We start from the raw sequence: 20,638 nt of genomic DNA on the forward strand, positions 1-20,638 counted from the left end.
GTTGTTAATACCTTGGCCTTGATCTCTGGCCATTTTCAATTAAAAAAAAAAAAATAAGTTATTCCTCTGGTCGTTGTCGAGAGATATTTTAAACTTGGCTTAATTCCAAGAAAGTCTTTTTCTTTTATTATTTAGTTATTTATTGAACTTGGCGTTTGAGCTTTTTGCTAAAAAAATAATCACTTTCCCCTCCGATGGTCCTCAGCCATTATTTCAGATCTGGTGCACTTCCGTCCAACAGTGTTTCCATAATGTTACCTTTATAAACCCTTTTTATTTATACTTCATGTAACACTTTCTCTGAAATATTGCTGCATGGGAATGATACTGTATTATGATACTGTCCTCATCAGTTAAAGAAAAAAGAAATCTTTCGGCGAAAAGATGGGAAACTGTCTTACTTAACCATTTTTTAATGTCTGTTCAACTGAGATGTTATTCTAGCTGAATCAGGACGAATTTATTCAACAGCGTTCAGACGCCGTCGAAGGGTTAAATTATCCTTTCCTTACCGTGAAGCCTTTCCTAAGTTATTTGTCTAACAGTAGCCAGAGAGAAGACTTCAAAATGAAGAGGTTCATGACTAAATTATTTACTATCTTTAATCAAAACTGACTCTTTTTACATATAGATAACTAGCTGAGGTACCCGACGTTGCCTGCGTATGATCCTATGATCGTGTATGCCAGCAATGCCTGGAACCCTGGATGGCAACCACCTTGGTGGGAGAAGACCACCGGGGTCCTATTTTAGCCAATGAACCTATGTTGTTGCGTGGACCCATTTCTCCCGGGGTATATATATTCTTTGGGCCTTTTCCTACCATGGTCCTATTTTCGCACTACCCACCAACCAGGCAGCCCTGCATACCCGCAGCAACCGCCCTGCCCATCCCACCAACCTGTCCACCAATCCGACTCGTTGTGGCTAATTATAATATGACTATTAAAAAAAAAATGCGGTGATTGGCTACCATGCTTCCAGCATGTTGACCTGATTATTTCTAATAAGTTTTAATCTTCGCCAACAGGGGCGCCACTTTACTAACTATAATGTACTGTACACATCTAAATTCGCCAAAAAATTAACACCTGCTAGAAGTGTTTAGAAAGGCCTCTTTGCATAACCCTCGATTTTCGTCAAGGACAGACTGAGAGACTGACAGATAAACTTTCTCAGTTAAATAGGTATATGCGGAACAGTCAATCTGAATAGCCTTCATTAGTTGTAATTATATCATTCATCAGTTAATATGAATTATGTTCTCTGTGCCCAACCTTCATAATTATTTACTCGTGAGTTTCTGCTCGCCCTGAATGCGCTGCTCGCCTGGCATGCTCTGCTCCGACGCTCCAGAAATCGTTGTTAGAGGCATCGAAAAATGTGTGGTTCCAGTTTGGACCAACAGAGGGATACTTAAGAAAATCCAGGCAATTTTTGCAACATTTCACAAAATTTTAGCAACTGTAAGGTTCACTGCATTTAGTTCCAATTTTGTAATGTGAATCATCAATCAGTCCGAATAACTTTAATTATTTCCATTAATATAATTGATCAGCGTATCTGAATTATTTTTTCTGAGGCCGACCCTCAGATTTAATCGTGAGTGTCCGCTCGCCCTGCTTGGGCCACTTGCCCGGTCTTTTCAACTCCTTGGACTCATCGAAAATTGTGTAGTTCCGATTTAGACCAATACAAGGAACCAACAATTTTTTTTTTTTTTTTTTCAGTTTTAGCAACGTTCCGCAAATTTTAACAACCAATATACACATCTAAACTCGCCGTAAAAAGTTAGATTTGTTAAAGCTGTTTAGAGAGTTCTACATGAATCTCCCTCTATATCTAAAGAAAACAAACACACACATATATATATATATATATATATATATATATATATATATATATATATATATATATATATATATATATATATGTATATGTATATATATATATATATATATATATATATATATATATATATATATATATATATATATATATATATATATATATATATATATATATATATTACGGATAATCTAAGGGTAACCAGAAGCATGCCCTAGAACCAAAAGGTTTAATCGGATGTTTATTTTGTTGGGAGGGAGACTTTGCTTACGTGTCCTGTCGAATTTTACTACACCGAGCTAGGTATCAAAAATGTTAAAGTAACTGCCTCTCGTGCATGGGATCTGTTTTTACATGAAGAACAAGATCCATGGAAATACTGTCCACTTTTCTACCACGTCCACTTCCAAAAGCAAGCCTAAGTTACGTCAAAGAATGATTCCTTACTTTGCATATCTCAACCCTCGTTGGACGAGCTGGATGCTTAAGTGGTGACACAGGGGTGGGATCGAAGAAGGGACTTTTTTTTTCTTTTTCATCAATACACTCCGACACTGCTATGACGAACAGTATTTCAGGTTTATCCCCGCTGCTTTCAGACAGCTACGTTCAGCTTAGGAGAGACTTTTCCAGCAGGGAGACTAATATACAAACTTCATATACTCGTCCATGTCAAGAAGTTTTTCTTAAGCTCATTAAAATCTCACGGAGCGAGGGAAAAAATTACTGCACGTCCTTGGATGGAAAAGGCTAATCTGAAATGGGGGGAGGGAGATGTGGTGTGTGTGAGAGAGGTTGTAATGACACATCAGTGGGTATCCATGGAATAATAATGACAATGTCGTACCATAACTTGAACTGTCAAACTGTTTCGATATTGTTATGGACTTTAACTTGGTATTATGACCAAATATGTCCTATGTCCATCAACGCACCCCACCATTGCCAATTATGAAGAACTATATTATGCAATTAGCCAGATTATTCGGGATGTTAAGTACAAGGACGAAAATTTACGTTTTTCTTACGGTCGCTGGATGATATATATTTCATTAATCTCTTCAAACTTAAAACCTCATACAAATATTTTGCTGACGTATTCACTTTGATGAATATGGCAGAAATGAAAATGAAATATTTAAAACTCTTGATGAAGGTGTTGTAACTACAAGAGGAGCAAAACTGATAAGAAGCTGTTACACAGGCTAAAGAACTTTTGTATTTTAGAATGTTTTTGTTCTTTTCTGGAAAATAATAATTGCAAAAGATTTAGTGTAGACAGATGGTAGATTCCCAACGTTTTACTGCTTCCTTACAGTTTCACGTTGCCGTAGAGAAATCAGGTGCATTTCTACACTCCAATCATCCGGTCAGTTACATGAGTGGGTGAAATTCATGAATGGCTTCAAGAGAATAATAACTTTTAGATTTCTTACCGTTTTAGATTAATTTAATGATTAAGTAATTAAAATGCGAAAAACAATAACGTTCTCATAATACGTAATTACGTTACATCAGTGTATATCATTCTGTGGGCTTTTCAGCAGGAATTTTTACTTACTGAAAATCACAAGGGATGAGGGTATGGCACACGTAATGCCTGACTTGCCTCATATCTCTGATTGTGGTAAGTGTAGCTAATATAATCTTTAATGGATCAAAAACTCAGTTTTATCATCATTAGATCCATCATAGTCTTCTGCAGGAGTGTCCTTTAATTTTTAACAAAACCCAACTCAATCCTCCATCATTTTTAAACATACTTGGGGTTTCATTCTCTCGAGATTCATCTTGGAAAGATCTTATTACCTCACTTGCAAAATCTACTTCTAAGAGATTAGATGTGCTTAGTCGACTTCGTGCCCTCTTTATCCTTGCACAGTTGTTGATTTTATAAACGGGTTTTATTCGCCTCGGTGTAGAGTACAACTCTCATGTGTGGGGAGGCTCCCCAAATAGAGCTCTTCTCAACAAGGCGAAGTCAAAGTCTTTTCGTCTCATTAGCTCTCCTCCTCTTACTGACTCCCTTCAACCTCCGTCTCTTAGCCGCACTGTTGCACCTTTATCTCTTTTCTATCGCTAGTTCAATGGTCACTGCCCCTCAGAACTGTCTGCTTGCATCCCTCCACCACTCCGGCAGGCGCATATCGCCCACCTGCCTGGAAATTCTCATCCAATTTCTGTCCAAGTCTCTAACTCAAGAGTTAACTGTTACTCTCAGTCCTTCATGTACGAGTATGCAACAGGTTAATTCGAGAACTGCCTTCTTCTGTCTATATTTCCTACTGCCTATGGCCTCCAGAACTTTAAAAGCAGTGCGTCCAAGCATCTCGAAAAGAACGAATCGATTTTGGTTTGTTTTGCTTTTATTTTTCCTTGGAGGGAAAAATCTTGCGGTCTTCTAAACTTTGGTTCCTATTCCTTGCTTTAAAAACGGGTGCAACACCAACGACACCTAAGTGATACTGAACAACCATTTAACATTGCCCTGTGACCATGAACTCCATTCCATTTCATTGAACAATCGAATTACTTTCGTCCTTGCCTCACCCTTAAGCCACCCACCAAGTAATTGATCCATTTAAGGTCAAAACAAAGAGTACACGACCCTGTAACACTGTCATTTGACTTTTCCCTGCGATCTTGATCTACAGCTGATTGTTCTCAAAATCGAATTTCGTTATCCTTATCGTACCTGTTATCCTTACGTATATTTAAACCTTCTCCAAAGAGTGGTCTGAAGGGAATAAAAACAGTTGAAGTTGATCTTACCCTGTGACCTTTACTTTTGACCTACTGTTCTCAAAAATTATAGGTCATCCCTTTGGATGATTCCCAACCTTTACACCAAGTTCGGTTCATATCAGAGTAAAACTGTTTTAGTAGTTTTGTTCACACACAGACACAATTAAGGGACAATTATTGACCTTGCCCTGTGTCTTTGACCTTTGACTTCTCAAACTGAAGGCACCACGTTTTTGCCGTATTCTCGGCCTTTCGCCGAGTTTGGCCTAAGTTAGATAAAAACTATTTAAACTGACCATGCTAGGTCAAATTTGCCTAGTTCTGTAACACTGACCACTGACATATTTTATTTAAAACAGTGATGAACCCTTTGATTAACCGTCAACCCTTCAGTCATGTTTGGTTAAAACTGCATTTAACTGTTATTCACACGCACACATACACAGAGTCAAGTATAACATAGTTCTCTTTCTAGCTTCGCTGTCACGGGTGTCATATGCAGCAGGTTAATAATTATGCACAACACGTCTGCCAGAGTAACCACGGTCTACAGTAGTCCATACCTTAAAATCGAACACACATCTGAATGACTTGCAGTATATGACTTTATTCTAGTCTCTCACTGTGTTCGCCAGTATGTGTGCTGGTGAATGCAGCTTATTGCGTGATGTACGTGATGTACACAGAAGGAACGCATCTCATTATCCGCTTATGAGGCAAGTCTACTAATACCATCAGTATAATACTATCGAAGCTTGTGGCGCGTGGAATTGTCAGAGTTACACCCACGTCCCTAGCGATCACCACAGTCGCTCTCACCAACGCTCCGAGCTCATGCCTTTACAGATGTAGTTCAAGTGTATTATATCATGGCTATTATGAGAGAATGAATGATGAATGCTGTCTATAAGGCTTTGATGTATTAAACCAGAGTTATTATGGGAGAATGTTGGATGTTTTTCCTAAGGTTCATAAGTATTATAAGAGAATGATCGACGTTTTGTGTGAAATGTCTAAATATATTAAATCAAGACTAGTATAATGAATTTTTGTATAAAGCACTGATGTATCATGTTCATGTTAATGATACAGTAAGAGGAGGATGCATATTTTTTTTCTAATGCTTTTGTTTATCAGTGCATTAAATATCAGGACGATGGATGGTTAGCTACACTTGAGTTCATGTGTATGGATGTTTTCTGTAAGTTCAACTTTACCATGTCAAGGTTATTACAATAGGGTGATGGATGTTTCCTGTCATGTTGAAGCTATAGTTAACGAAACACAAGTGACTAAATCGTCCGAACCATCCCTACTAGTGGTGATGGTTCGGACAAGAGGGTGGGATGGTTCGGCCATATGTATTACTCGGCATATTCTTAAAATTATGTACGCTGGATTGGATTAAAACAAACATTTATTAATTCAAAGACATTTCATTTTCTAAAGTACAAAATTAAACTTCAGAAGCAATATGAATCACTTGATATTTAAAACAAAATATATATTTTATAACCAAAATAACCTTGACCAGATTTATTAATAACTGACTTAACCTCTTACTTTCTGCTTCAAAATTATGCATAATTAGCCATCTCTCTCTCTCTCTCTCTCTCTCTCTCTCTCTCTCTCTCTCTCTCTCTCTCTCTCTCTCTCTCATATTGACTTCACCTTTCATTTTCTAGGCATTATTTCAAACGGACTAACTTAAGACTTTTAATGCATATTGCAAGCTGCAAAATTGAAATAGAAGTTGTAATACCCCTTCCATCTTTTTACACTTTGAGGAATAGGTTAAACAAACAAAACTATAAATATATATTCCCTGATAACTATGAAGAATGGTTTCATACTGTATTCAGATATAATGATCAAAAGTAGCGTTATCATTTGATAAGGTCATGACTTGGTTCTAGTGGAGAGTTAGTTCAGACTGTCTGAACCATCCTCCTACTCAACTGTCCGAATCATCCCGAATCTATGTACTTAATTGACGGGTACTCTCAAGTTTCACCCGAGAGAATTTAACATTCGTTTTTCATAGCAATTTGTTCTACATGCAACACAGATTCACCCAGATGATGCACAGTTCGATGCCTGGGATATTCATAAAGGTAGATCTTACGATATACACGCAATGTATTACAGAGGAGATGGAAAAAAAATAAAACAAAAAATCTGACCTGCATCAAAAAGTGAGGGGTTTGTAGCTTGGAGGTTCCGTGTGGTCGAAGTAAACAAACTTTGCTACTTTCACGCAAGATCACACAGCCCTAGGTCCCATACGTTTCTCAGGGAATGCACTGTCCGAACCATCCCACTGTTCAAACCATCACGGCCTTCCCCTGATCATAAACAACTATGATAGAAAGCACTCTGATAGCGCCTTCCTCCGCCAATGCCTTTGTCATTAAAAAGGATCCGGATCCGGATGCACCCCAAAATTTTATCAATTCTGTTAAGAACAGCGATTTGCCAGTTAGGTGGCCGAGATTTTTCTCGGTTTCAGTACGAGTCAGAGCTGCCAGTTTCCCTGCTGTTTGTGAGTGTAGTTGTTTCTTAAGTTATGCATTGATATTTATGCTTTTTTTTCATAATAATGTGTTATATGATTGTTCAATTATGTAACTGATATTAAGTTTGTATAGTAAATAATATATAGTGTTATGTTGTACTGTAAAACTGGCATGTTATGGTTGTCTCCGAGTTGGTAACTGCGCTCTCTCTTTCTCTCTGGAAAGGTGAAAGGGTGAGAGAATGGGAATATGGTTTAGGTATTTGTGCGGGACTCAATGAGAATGAGAGGGCAAGAGAGAGAGTATGTCTGATGATAAGCAAGAAATGGAAGGAGAATATAAGAGAGTATGGAACAGTGGGTGCCAGGATTGTATGGGTGAGGATGAAACTAGGTATACAAGCGTGGGCGATTGTATGTGTGTACAGTATGCTCCGACAGAGGACCGAGTGGCAAAAGTGAAAGATGAGTTTTGGGCGAGAGTAGAAGCATGTATGGACAAATCTGAGAGGAGCGAGAGAGTACTTTTGATTGGAGACATGAATGGCAAAGTTGGGAGTGTACGAGTGGATGGAGTGGTTGGTCAGTGGAGTATGCCAGCTGAAGCAGATGGGAATGGTAGTGCTTTGGTGGACATCTGTGCTGGTAAGGGGTTGGCAATAGCCAACATCTACTTTCGGCATAAGATGATCCACTGTGGGGGAAAAATTAGAAAAATTTAGAATATACCCCCGGTAGTGTCGTAAATATTTAACTGGCTAATCACTTGCACTAAACAAGACAAAAATAGGCCTACAACGCTACATAATTTGTCCGGATATATATGTCTTACTCCCAGGACTCACCTGGATCGTAATGACGTGTAGGTTGTGTTCCCTACTAAGCAACTAAACGATCTATTTAAGGATCCTCAAATAAAAGCTGGAAACCCTGGTGAAATATTATTCGCCCAGTCTTTCGCCACTAAGGGTCATTTAGTTACTTAGCTTAAGAGTAGCAATGGAGAGGCTTGTAGGTTGTTGCCATATGGTCGGAGTTGTTGAAGATGTTGCTTGTTACTAGTGCTTGGCGGATTACTGGAGGTTACGGCCTGGACCAAATACGTACTTTTTACGTAAGCATTAGTATTTACACTATTTATAAATTAAAGTGAATTGATAATGTTCATTCCCATCTAGGAGGAAGCACTGTCGTAAATTAATTAATCAGTCCAGTCTGTCCCAACTGAATTCTCTCTCAATACCACGAGAGTGGTTAGACTGCTTCCAAGCGTGACTAAGGCATGACTGGGACTGCCCCTGACTCGACTCGAGATCATCTGAGACTAAGACTCAATGAATTAGGACTCAGAGCGTGGGCGAGAGCCCGAGCAACTGAGGTCTCGAGACTCGTAATTGACCGAGGCCTAGCCGAGACTAAAACTTAGACCTCTGGAGAGAAGAACAGAGGCGATCCACCAATCAAATAACTAAAAATGCATATGTGCACATTCCATCCATGGCTGGGAAAAAGACTAAATTATGAACCATAGTATAAATATACGTAATCCTATATATCCATCACCCTGGGTTACGTATAATACATTATACTTCCAAAATACGACTGCCCATCACCAACTAAAATAAAAAAATGGGAGGAATTATTCCTAAATTTCCGACATCCTGGGGGCCAAGAAATCTAAACATCACCCCGTTTAATTAACTCCCCCAGGTGAGCTCGGAACCGTTGTGCGGCTCCCCGCTGTGGTCTATCTGAGCTTCCCGCATCTGTATCCCTACGGCCATGAGTAACGTCCCCGAGTGCTGTATTAAGCGCCTCCGGACGGGAACTCACGGCTGTTTCTAATGGATATAATTTATTGATAGTCCTGAGTACAAGGCCTTGGGCCGTCTTTAACTTCACTGTACGAACTATCCCTTGCTTATCCGGATAGGATTCAATAACTTTCCCCAATGGCCAACTATTCCTTGACTTATCAGTGTGAATTAACACTACATCCCCCTCCTTAATATCAACATCCGTTTTATTAGCCGACTTTTGGCGTACATATCTATCGAGAAGGGATGACAAATAATGAGCTTTCCATGAATCCTGCCATTTGTTAATCAATTTGGATAACTGATGGTACTTAGCGTTCAATTTATCAGCTTCAACGTAAGAGGGATCCAAATCATAGGGTGCCGTAGTTATTGCAGGCAAGGAGTCCAATCGATATCCACAAATAAGATGAGAAGGAGTGAGGGCTTCTGGCTCATCGAGGCTGTTAAGGACATACGTTAAGGGGCGGTTGTTAACACGGCATTCCACTTCCGTAATTATAGTGTGTAAATCATCCATGTTTACTGGTTTTCTGAATAATACCTTTTTAAGACACCCTTTTACTATGCCTATTAGTCTCTCATAGAAACCACCGAACCATGGAGCTCTCGGCAGTATGAATTTCCACTCACATTCTCTGCTGGTGAATTCATCTTGGACTTCCGCACTCTGCAGGACCTGATGTAGAAGTTCGGATCCCAATTTAAAATTAGAAGCGTTGTCACTGATAATTAATTTCGGGCAAGATCTTCTCGACACAAATCTCCTAAAAGCATTCAAAAAAGTTTCGGCAGTTAAATCTGTGACCAACTCCAAGTGAACTGCCCTGGTGACAGCGCAAGTAAACAGTACCACATACACCTTTTGCTCTTGTAGGGTGTCTGGTTTCAAGACTTCCATACAGCCTGTATAATCTAAACCGATTATTTCAAAGGGTCTAGCTTCTTCCACCCGCTCTTTAGGTAAGGGTGGTGGTGAAGGATAATGATACGGTCGTCCTTCTAACCTCTTACATGTATAGCAGGATTTAATTGTAGATTTCACAACTTGTCGGCCTTTAGGGATCCAGAAGTTTTCTCGCAATTTGCACAATGTATCAGAAACACCACCATGCAAAGTGGTTTCATGAGCATATAGGACCAATAATTTCGTCAAATGTTGCTGTCTAGGCAACAACAGTGGAAATTTAGTGTGAAAGGGGAGACCAGCTTGGTCCAGCCTACCACTACATCTGATTAAATCATTGTGCTCAAATAAGTTTAAACTCTTCACCAAATCTGGCATCCTTGTTACAAGTGGTTTCTGAAAATATTGGTAAACTTCGGGGAAGCTACTCTTCTGTAAGTATAGCAACCAATATTGTTGATGTTTCATTAGGTTTAGAGTTTTGTTCCCCCTAATCTTTTGCAAAAATTAGGAAAACCAAACTGGTGATCTTTATTAACTTCTTCCAACTACCAACTCTTTCCGGATCAAACAAGGGTTCAAGTTCTTTTTCCTGAACTTCTAGGACAGTCAGCGCATTAGGCTCCATCTTCGTCTTAAATTTCTGTTCTGGCCAAAGATCTTTATTATTCAACCATTCCGGACCATGAAACCAGGAGTCACTATTTATAAATTTATCATAAGTTAGGCCTCTAGATAACAAATCAGCTGGGTTATCTTTAGTTGTGAGATGGAGATAATAACAGTCAGGATCAGCATCTCTCATATCTTGTACTCGATTTTTGACTTACAAGATGTTACTTTTATTGTTCACTACCCATTGAAGGGCTACTTCACTGTCTGACCATATATAGGTGGTATTAATCTTTATATTACTTAAGGTCTTCCTGATATACACCCCAAAATGGACTGCTACATACATGGCTGTTAGTTGTAACTGAGGTAAAGTTTTACCTTTTACAGGAGCTACTCTTGCCTTAGAAGATAAAATTATAGGAACATCCTCATAATTACTGATGTAAGCAACTACTCCATAAGCCTTGGGTGAAGCATCACAAAACAGATGTAAATCATAGGAAGAACCTTCTTTTCCCACCATTCTCGGAAATTTAACACTTGCTAGGTTGTTGCATTCTTTTGAGAGGGTTTCCCAACTCTCCAGCAAATCTGTAGGTAAAGGGTCATCCCAGCCTAATTTTCTGGTCCATGTTTGTTGAATTAGAATTTTTAAAGGAATAGTTAGGGGAGAAATTAGTCCTAGGGGATCAAAAATTTTACTAATGTTACTTAATAAAGATCTTTTGCTATCAACTGTATCCCACTCTACATTTTTTACATTAAGGACATCAATGTCTGGATCCCACCACAATCCTAATATTTTATTACAGACTTCAGAATCAGAACTTATTTCAGTGGAGTTAGATGTCCACTCCTGCAATGGCATGTTAGCCTCTTGCATAATCTTGTTGGCTATCAGATGAAATTTCTTTAGATCCTCCTCAGTATTTACAGTCCCCTGAAGATTGTCCATATATAGCGAATCTTTAATTTGGTTAGCCACTTCTATATTTTCTTTTTGCTGCTCTAAGTGATAATTTAGCGTCATTTGCAACAAGAAGGGTGAGCTAGTGGCTCCAAAAAGGACTGATTTAAATCTGTAAGTTACCAGAGAACTGTTATCATCATGAGGATTACTTGGCCACAAAAATCTGGTGAAATCCCTGTCTTCTTCTTGAAGTCCTATTCGTAAAAAAGCTTTGCTGATGTCTGCTGTAAAAGCATATTCATTAGTTCTGAATTTTAGCAGCACATCTAATAGATTTTTGGTTAGAGTTGGACCAGTGTACAAACCATCGTTCAAGCTGTTAGTGTGGGAGCCTAATTTGGCACTACAATCAAATACTATTCGCACAGGTGTAGTCTTACTGTCTCTCATTACTGCCAAATGAGGAATATAATGAGTATTTTGTCCAACCTGTGCCTGCTTAACTTCCTCGATAAACCCCTTTTCTAAATGACTCTTGATTAACTGATCATATTTATCTAGTAAATCTCCTTCACCTTTAAGTCTCTTTAAATTTGAATTTAGGCGATTAAGAGCTAATTTATAATTTGTGGGCAAACTAGGTCGATTGACTTTCCAAGGAAGTTTTACCCAATATTGGTCATCATAGTACTGAACAGTCTTTTTATAATTTTCAAGCACAAAAGCTTCTTCGTGAGTTACCTGTTCAGGTTTAATGCCAATGCTATCCATTTTCCACAAATTGGAAATGTCAGGCTCTTCTGAATTTAGTGAGAGCTGCAAGCATATATTCGTTACCATAGCAACCTGAATTGCTTTCCTTGTACTTACAAACTTGTCAGGAATATTGCCATATACAACTAATCCTCCTTGTACTTTTAGGAAATTTATGCCCTTGAATTTAATGAGACCATAAACTAATTTAGGATAGAAATCAGCACCAATAAGGAGATCTATTTTATCTATGTGATCAGTCAAACCAGGATCAGATACTTTAATTTGTTGATCTTTCAAATAGGTCAAACACTTCTCTAGACCATCTGTTCTTATGTTGTTAGGTAAGGTGTCTCTAACCACAGCCTCTAGTCTAGTGTACTTCCTGCCAGCTTTAACAGTAATCTTAACTAGCTGATATTCTCTTCTCTGATCTTCACTAATGAAGCCGGACAGCTGTATATTAATCGTACCACTAGGCTTTAATTTAAGCTTGTTTACTAGGTCCTGAGAAATGAATGTCCTCTGTGATCCTTGGTCATAAAGAACTTTTGCTTTAATTTGAGATTTATTCTTAATAATATGAACAGCTCCAACCGGTAAAGCAGTTGAGATGGTATGTTGATTTGTTGGAGTGACTGAGCAAATTTGTGAATTAAGTGTATTCAGCTTATCACACAAGACATTGTGATGAAACCCCTTTTTACAAAGGTCACATCTTTTCAAATTGAAGTTACATTGATCAGTCTTGTGCCTACAAGTACATCTACCACACCGTCCTATCTGTTAGAGTCTTTCTACACGAGTAGAACGACCTGAATACGCCTCACATCTCTTGGACAGATGTGCTCCATCACACAAAATACACTTCAGCTGCTGTGCTGGCTGCTGACTAGCCGATGCAGAGGTTTGTGACCGAGCATTCTTGGGAGATGTGGGTGAAGATACTTGTTCTAAAGTGTGGTAAATATTAGGAATTGATTTAGGAGATAATTTGACTTTATCAGGCTTCTCTTTAGTTAAAGCACCTTTAGTACTGAAATCTGATTTAGCTTCAGGCCCTTTGGACTCTAAATGATTAACAACTTTTAATAATGAGTCCCTAATTTCCTGTAGCTGGGGATAATCTTCATTTGTTACATGCTGGATTCTCTCAATAGTTTTACTGGATAACTTTTTCATTACTAGTGGAGAGATAAGCCAACTGGAACTACTTAAATCACACCCCATTTTTTCCAATTTCCTAAGGATGCATTCTAGATTAGCCCTAAATTCGGCCAAGGAATTACAAGTATGAATAGGAGTTTTAAGGTGTAGCAGTCGCATTGAAAGTTCGTGCTGATTTCTCTTAGGATTATCAAAAGTTGCCTTAAGTAGCTGCACTGCACTGCTATATCCATCACTTTCTATACTGAAACCATCGATGAGTTTCTTCACGTCACCTTTTAACACTCCTCTTAAATAATTTAATTTGTCTACTGGACCAAGATCTTTTCTGGAATCAATACTGGCAACAAACTGATCCCAGAAGGAATTCCAATTAGCCGAAGTGCCATCAAACTCGGATGGTTTAAGTGTGGGCAGCTTCGACTCAGCCCTTGGACAAGTTAAATGGGTAGACTCACTTTTCAGAGAGGAATTAATTTGAGCTATTAGTAGGCAAATTCTCTCTTCTTCGTTGGTCTTAGCTATAAAAATTTCATTAAATTCATCATCGTCCTTTGTGGCTTCCAATAAAGAATCATAAAGTGTTCCCATGACAGTCAGCTGGTTTTGTAATTGCTGGCTCCAGGCCTTAAGTTTAGTGTAGTCTTTGTCAGAGGATTGGAATTCATCATTTACTTTACCACTGAGAGTGGTGACATAGGCCTTATGGCCTGCAATCCTCCTTGACAAGGACATATTGAACCAAGTCTGAAAATCAAAATTAATAGAATCACTAAATGTAGCCTACAGCAATGAAACCACTAGAATTAAATTAACTAAATGTACATAGAAGAATTCAGCATCAAACAGCAATACTAAGAATGATACATAAATCTGAACAACTAAATTAATAGTACAATTAAATTTAGATTACAAATTAAAGCCTTCTAGGGGTTACTACAAAATTAATCCATATTTAGTTTGTGTTAGCAACCCACTGATCATAATGAAATTTAATAGCTCCTCGCACCTTGGCCCAAATTCTACGTCTTCCTTCCCAAGTAGGGTGAATTTGGTCCATGACTCGTACCTCCAGAGGATAGGTCTTACCACCAAGCAAAATAATTTTCCCTTTTAGTTCCTTGGTTATTTTCTTATTAACCGCGTTCATGATCTTATTGTAAACAATGGGATCCACATATCGAGGATGATTATGTGGATATTCCCTCTTTTATACAGTGCATATCACACATTTAGCACCTGCATAGTCTATAGCCTCATTAATTTGTAGTAGTGTAGCCACTAAGTCCTGCACGTCAGTTGACTCATTAATATCGTTTCCCCCCAACATGACTATAACCAAATTATAGCCAGGTCTAAGTACTTCTGCAAATTCCTCGTACTCAAAAAACTTGTCTGCTCTGGCACCCCCTACTCTGATCATCTCCATGGTCACCAAGGGCCATGGTGAAGGCACAGACATCAAGGTGTCACAGGTGACCAGAGAGTGGCCTATATAAGCCACCCGATAATAATTTAATTCCAGAGCAGTCGCCATGTTGAAGTGTTAACAATCCGGTTCGAAGGACCACTTTGTGGGGGAAAAATTAGAAAAATTTAGAATATACCCCCGGTAGTGTCGTAAATATTTAACTGGCTAATCACTTGCACTAAACAAGACAAAAATAGGCCTACAACACTACATAATTTGTCCGGATATATATGTCTTACTCCCAGGACTCACCTGGATCGTAATGACGTGTAGGTTGTGTTCCCTACTAAGCAACTAAACAATCTATTTAAGGATCCTCAAATAAAAGCTGGAAACCCTGGTTGAATATTATTCGCCCAGTCTTTCGCCACTAAGGGTCATTTAGTTACTTAGCTTAAGAGTAGCAATGGAGAGGCTCGTAGGTTGTTGCCATATGGTCGGAGTTGTTGAAGATGTTGCTTGTTGCTAGTGCTTGGCGGATTACTGGAGGTTACGGCCTGGACCAAATACGTACTCTTTACGTAAGCATTAGTATTTACACTATTTATAAATTAAAGTGAATTGATAATGTTCATTCCCATCTAGGAGGAAGCACTGTCGTAAATTAATTAATCAGTCCAGTCTGTCCCAACTGAATTCTCTCTCAATACCACGAGAGTGGTTAGACTGCTTCCAAGCGTGACTAAGGCATGACTGGGACTGCCCCTGACTCGACTCGAGATCATCTGAGACTAAGACTCAATGAATTAGGACTGAGAGCGTGGGCGAGAGCCCGAGCAACTGAGGTCTCGAGACTCGTAATTGACCGAGGCCTAGCCGAGACTAAAACTTAGACCTCTGGAGAGAACAGAGGCGATCCACCAATCAAATAACTAAAAATGCATATGTGCACATTCCATCCATGGCTGGGAAAAAGACTAAATTATGAACCATAGTATAAATATACGTAATCCTATATACCCATCACCCTGGGTTACGTATAATACATTATACTTCCAAAATACGACTGCCCATCACCAACTAAAATAAAAAAATGGGAGGAATTATTCCTAAATTTCCGACATCCACCGGTATACATGGAGAGTCATGAGGAGGATGGATGGTGAACTTGTTGAACGAAAGGCGATGATAGATTACGTGTGTGTGGATGAGTGAATGAAAAGACAAGTGTTGGATGCATGAGTGTGGAGAGGGTGGGGGAATGGAGTCTCGGACCATTACTTAGTGATGGCCAAGATAAAGCTGCAAAGATAATGGTTAAGGAGACGAAGGGGAAGACAGGAGGAAATAGCCCCTGTGAAAAGAGTGGAGAATTTGCAAGATAGTGAGAAAATGGCAGAGTATAAGAGTATAGTGGAAGAAAGATTGGGAAGGTATGATCTAGAGCAGATGGAAAGGGTGGAAGACGTATGTAAGATATTCACGGAAGAGATAGGCGCAGCGTGTGAGGTGGTTTGTGGAGTGAGGAGGAGATGCAAGGGTGTGCAAGGGACAGCATGGTGGAATGATGAGGTGAACGAGCAGTGGAACAAAAGAAGAAGGCATATATTGAATGGTTAGCGAGTAGAGGTAGGGGAGAAGATGATAGAGAGAAGAGAGAGGTATATGTGAGCAGGAGAAGGGAGATGAAGAGACTGGTGAAGGAGAGTAAGAAGAAAGTGGATGAGGAGTTTGGGAGGAATCTGAGTGTGAAATAGAGGGAGAGTAAAAAATTGTTTTGGAATGAGGTAAAGCAAGTAAGGCAATCTGAAAGAGGATATAGTAGGGGAGTGAAAGATAGGAATAATAAATTGTTGGTGGAGAAGAGAGAGAAATTGAGGAAATGGAAGGAGCACTTTGAGGATTTGTTGAATGTAGAGAGTGAGAGCAATGCGAGTATAAGTGGTTGGGGAATGGCTGTGAGAAGAAGAGATGAGAGGAGGGAGGAAGAGATCAGTAGGGCGGAAGTAGTGGAAGCGATGAAGAAGGTTAAGCTGGGAAAGGCCCCAGGAATTGATGGAGTGTGTGGTGAAATGCTGATGCATGGGTGTGAGATTGTTGTGGAGTGGATATGGAAGTTGTGTAGATTAGCTTGGGAAGAGGGAACGGTTCTAGAGGACTGGAAATCAGGTATAATTGTTCCTTTATAAAAAGGAAAAGAGGAGAGAGAAGTATGTGGTAACCATAGGGGTATTTGCCTTCTTAGTGTGACTGGTAAAATATATGGTAGAATACTCATTGATAGGATTAGGCATATGGCAGAAGAACTAGTTGGATAAGAACAAGGGGGATTTAGGAAGGGAAAAGGGTGTGTTGATCAGATATTTGTTCTAAGATGTTTAGTGAAGAAATATCCAGAGAAGGAGAAGAAAGTGTGTGCTGCCTTCATGGACTTGGAGAAAGCTTATGACAGAATAGATAGGCAAGGGATGTGGAAGATATTAAGAATATATTGAGTGAGGGGAAATTGTTGAATGGTGTGAAGAGTATGTACGAAGGAGCTAGGGCTACTGTGCGAGTGGATGGTGAACTGAGCGAGTTCTTTGATCTCAATGTGGGACTGAAACAGGGTTGTGTGACGTCTCCATGACTGTTTAATATATACATGGATGGGGTTGTAAAGGAGTTGCGCGGTAGGGCAGTGGATGTGGGGGTGGCTCTAATGAATGAGAGTGAGATTTGGAAGATTCCGATGTTGCTGTTTGCTGATGATACATTATTGTTGAGTGAAGATGAATGGGAGTTGCAAGGTTTGGTGAATGAATTTGGGACAGTGTGTAGGAGGAGGAAGCTGAAAGTTAATGTAAACAAAAGTAAAGTTATGGTGTTTGAGAGGAATGAAGTCACAGAATGTACAGTGAGGTTGGATGGTGAGGATATGGAGAATGTGAGTGCATTCAAGTACTTGGGTAGTGTGATGAGTAAGGATGGAACTTTGGGGGATGAAGTGCGTGAAAGGGTACAGCAGGGAAGGAAGGTTGTTGGTTCACTGAAAGCAGTGATGAGAAATAGGGAGGTGAGTATGGAAAGAAGTCACTGGATGATAGTATTGTGATCCCTACCCTGACGTATGGAAGCGAGGCATGGACCTTGTAAGATGAGAACAAGTCAAGAGTGAGAGCAGTGGAAATGAGTTACTTGAGAGGAGCATGTGGAGTGACATGGAGGGACAGGTTGACGAATGAAGAAGTGAAGGAACGTTGTGGGGTGGATGTGGATGTGGTTGAGAAGATTAGGAGAAATACACTGAGGTGGTTTGGGCATGTGGAGAGAATGGAGAATGAAAGACTGACTAAGAGGGTGTATGTAGGTGAGGTGGAGGGAGGGAGAGGGAGGGGTAGACCGAGGATGAGGTGGAGGGATGGAATTGAGAGGTATACGGGGGAGGGGGGGATGGGTTGGGGGGAGGGTATTCAAATGATGGGTGACAGAGCGACTTGGAGGCCTTTTGTCTGCGGCCACCCTTTGCAGGATTAGGGTGTCGGGCTATAGATAGATGTTGTGCTGTAAAACTGGCATGTTTTAGTTGTATCGGAGTTGGTAACTGTGCTCTCTCTCTCTCTCTCTCTCTCTCTCTCTCTCTCTCTCTCTCTCTCTCTCTCTCTCAAATACACCAGAACTGTGGAGAAATAGATAATTCGAGAACAATGCAAGATTATATAAGGATGAGGAGGAGAATAGAGCAAGTTTTTAGTCGGTTTTCAGTTTAGTTTGATTGCAGTGTCAGTGAAGTTTGTATAATTTCGGTACTTGAGAAAACAATGAAGTGCTATTTGCAAAACAGTGAAGTGTTGTCAAGCATTAAGTGCAATAGTTGTTAGTAACGTTTGTAAAGCTCCAGTGCTTGTGAGAATATTGAAGTTGGAAAGGATTAAGTGTAATTTATCTGGAAAATAAAGACAGTGAACTTAAGAGCCAGTGTTTATTTACGACGCCTGAGCTGATCCTGTGTACCGTACACCTAAAGGCTGACCATTGGAAGAACAACTCACTGGGCGACGTCTTTCCTGTACTGAACTAATGCTGTTGGAGCCTGTGGCAGTGTGGTGACGCGGACGTAACAATTCTTTCTTGGTCTGTGGCCCACTTTCCACAAAATTTCATTGAAATTCATTGAGAACTTTTGGAGATATTGCGCAGGATACTCCGGATCTGGATCCGGCCCCAAATTTAAGAATTTCTTCCATGGCCCATGGCCCACCCCTCCATAAAATTTCATCAAAATCCATTCAAAACTTTATGAGTAATCCTACTAACAGACAAACAGACAAACACACAAACAAACTCTGGCTAAAACATAACCTCCTTGGCAGAGGTAAAAGTCACATTCACAACTAGAGGGACACTCAGTGGAGGGCATCTCTTCGACAAGGGCAACGTAATTTCCAAACCATTTTTCATAATGGGTTAGGTTTTCTCATCGTTGATTAGGGTTTCGCAAAAAGTGTTTTCCGGATCCAGAATCTGTAATATGATCCGGATCGGTCCCAAAAGGTAATTGATTGTTTCCTAGGATATGGGGTATCTACCCACCAAGTTTGGTCCAAATCTCTCGTTTAATTTTTGAGTAATCCTGCTAAAATGCAAACAAACTAGTAAACACTGTTCCCAAAAGTTAATCAGTTGTTCCCTGGAACTTGGGTTATTTACCTATCAGATTTGGTCCTCATCTCTCATTTTAGTTTTTGAGTAATCCTGCTAACAGACAAACTAACAAACAAACGGGTGAGAAAACATACTTTCCTTGTTGGAGAGAATAAACACCTCAGATACAACTACCCAAGTAATGACACTACCAAAATTACAACATCTAGCAACATAGCCAACCCATGCACAATGCCTATCTCGACCACAACAACCACAGTAACCACAACTGTCTTAAAAACTGTCATGGGGTTTTTAAAATATCACTGGGTTTTTAAAATAAATGCTAAATATTATTTAATTAATAATAATATTCAATAATATTAAAGAGCAGGGACAATGATTGTCTTGCTAAATCAAGCAACGATTCTCTAAGAACGAGAATTTATAAACTTTCTCGACAGTACACAGCAGAGACTAATCACTCAATTGCTGTTCAATAGTACTGAAGCCTCTGGAGAAAGTTACTTCACCCCTGACAATAACTAATACTAACAATGGTATCAGGTTCTTGCTGGTGCTTAACTCCTAGGAGGCACAACGGATTTTAAGTTTAATACAAGACTGGTCTAAGTACCAGTTATGAAAGGCAAACGTTTATGCAAGCTAGGAGCTATATGGAAAATAAGCTTAATTATGGAGAAATGAAACAAGAGTTTACATTACATTAAGCTCAAGAAAAAGAACTGTTAAATTTATTGATTACAAAAAATGAATTTAACGTTACAATTCAAAATCAAATTAATGAGATTGCACTCACTCACTCACTCGAGCTAAATTCTTACGCCTAGAAAAAACACCTTAATTAAACTCTTAAGACTAGGAAAACAAAAGGAAATACTGAACGATGAATGCTTTGTATCACCAAGGATGGGAGCTTGGAGCTGTGGTCTTGTGGAGCTTGGGTTGACCTCTCACACTGCTGGAGCACAGATCCTTCCTTCGTCAAAGCAAACACTCGACTGAATTCAAATGATATATGGGCAGGACGCACAAGCCACCGGAAGAAGGCATGGCTAACGGTTGAGGCAAGCAGGGGCGAACAATAAAGAAACAATAGTATCGCTCAGTAGAGCACTTAGTGACGTGCATTAAATCGGTCACTTTTGAAACAGTGACGAATGTTTTGAAAAGTATACCCCGAAATGGAGAGAGAAACGGTTAACTGAGCGATACACAGTGAGTTTCCACTAATAGTTCGTGGCTTCTCACAAAAGGAAAATGTCGCTAATTTGATTCGTGACATTATGCCCCTACAAAATTAAAT

This window comes from Coenobita brevimanus, chromosome 70 (assembly GCF_032717465.1).
Source record: "Coenobita brevimanus isolate Jiangsu-jjx chromosome 70, ASM3271746v2, whole genome shotgun sequence".
In the NCBI taxonomy this organism is placed as follows: domain Eukaryota; kingdom Metazoa; phylum Arthropoda; class Malacostraca; order Decapoda; family Coenobitidae; genus Coenobita; species Coenobita brevimanus.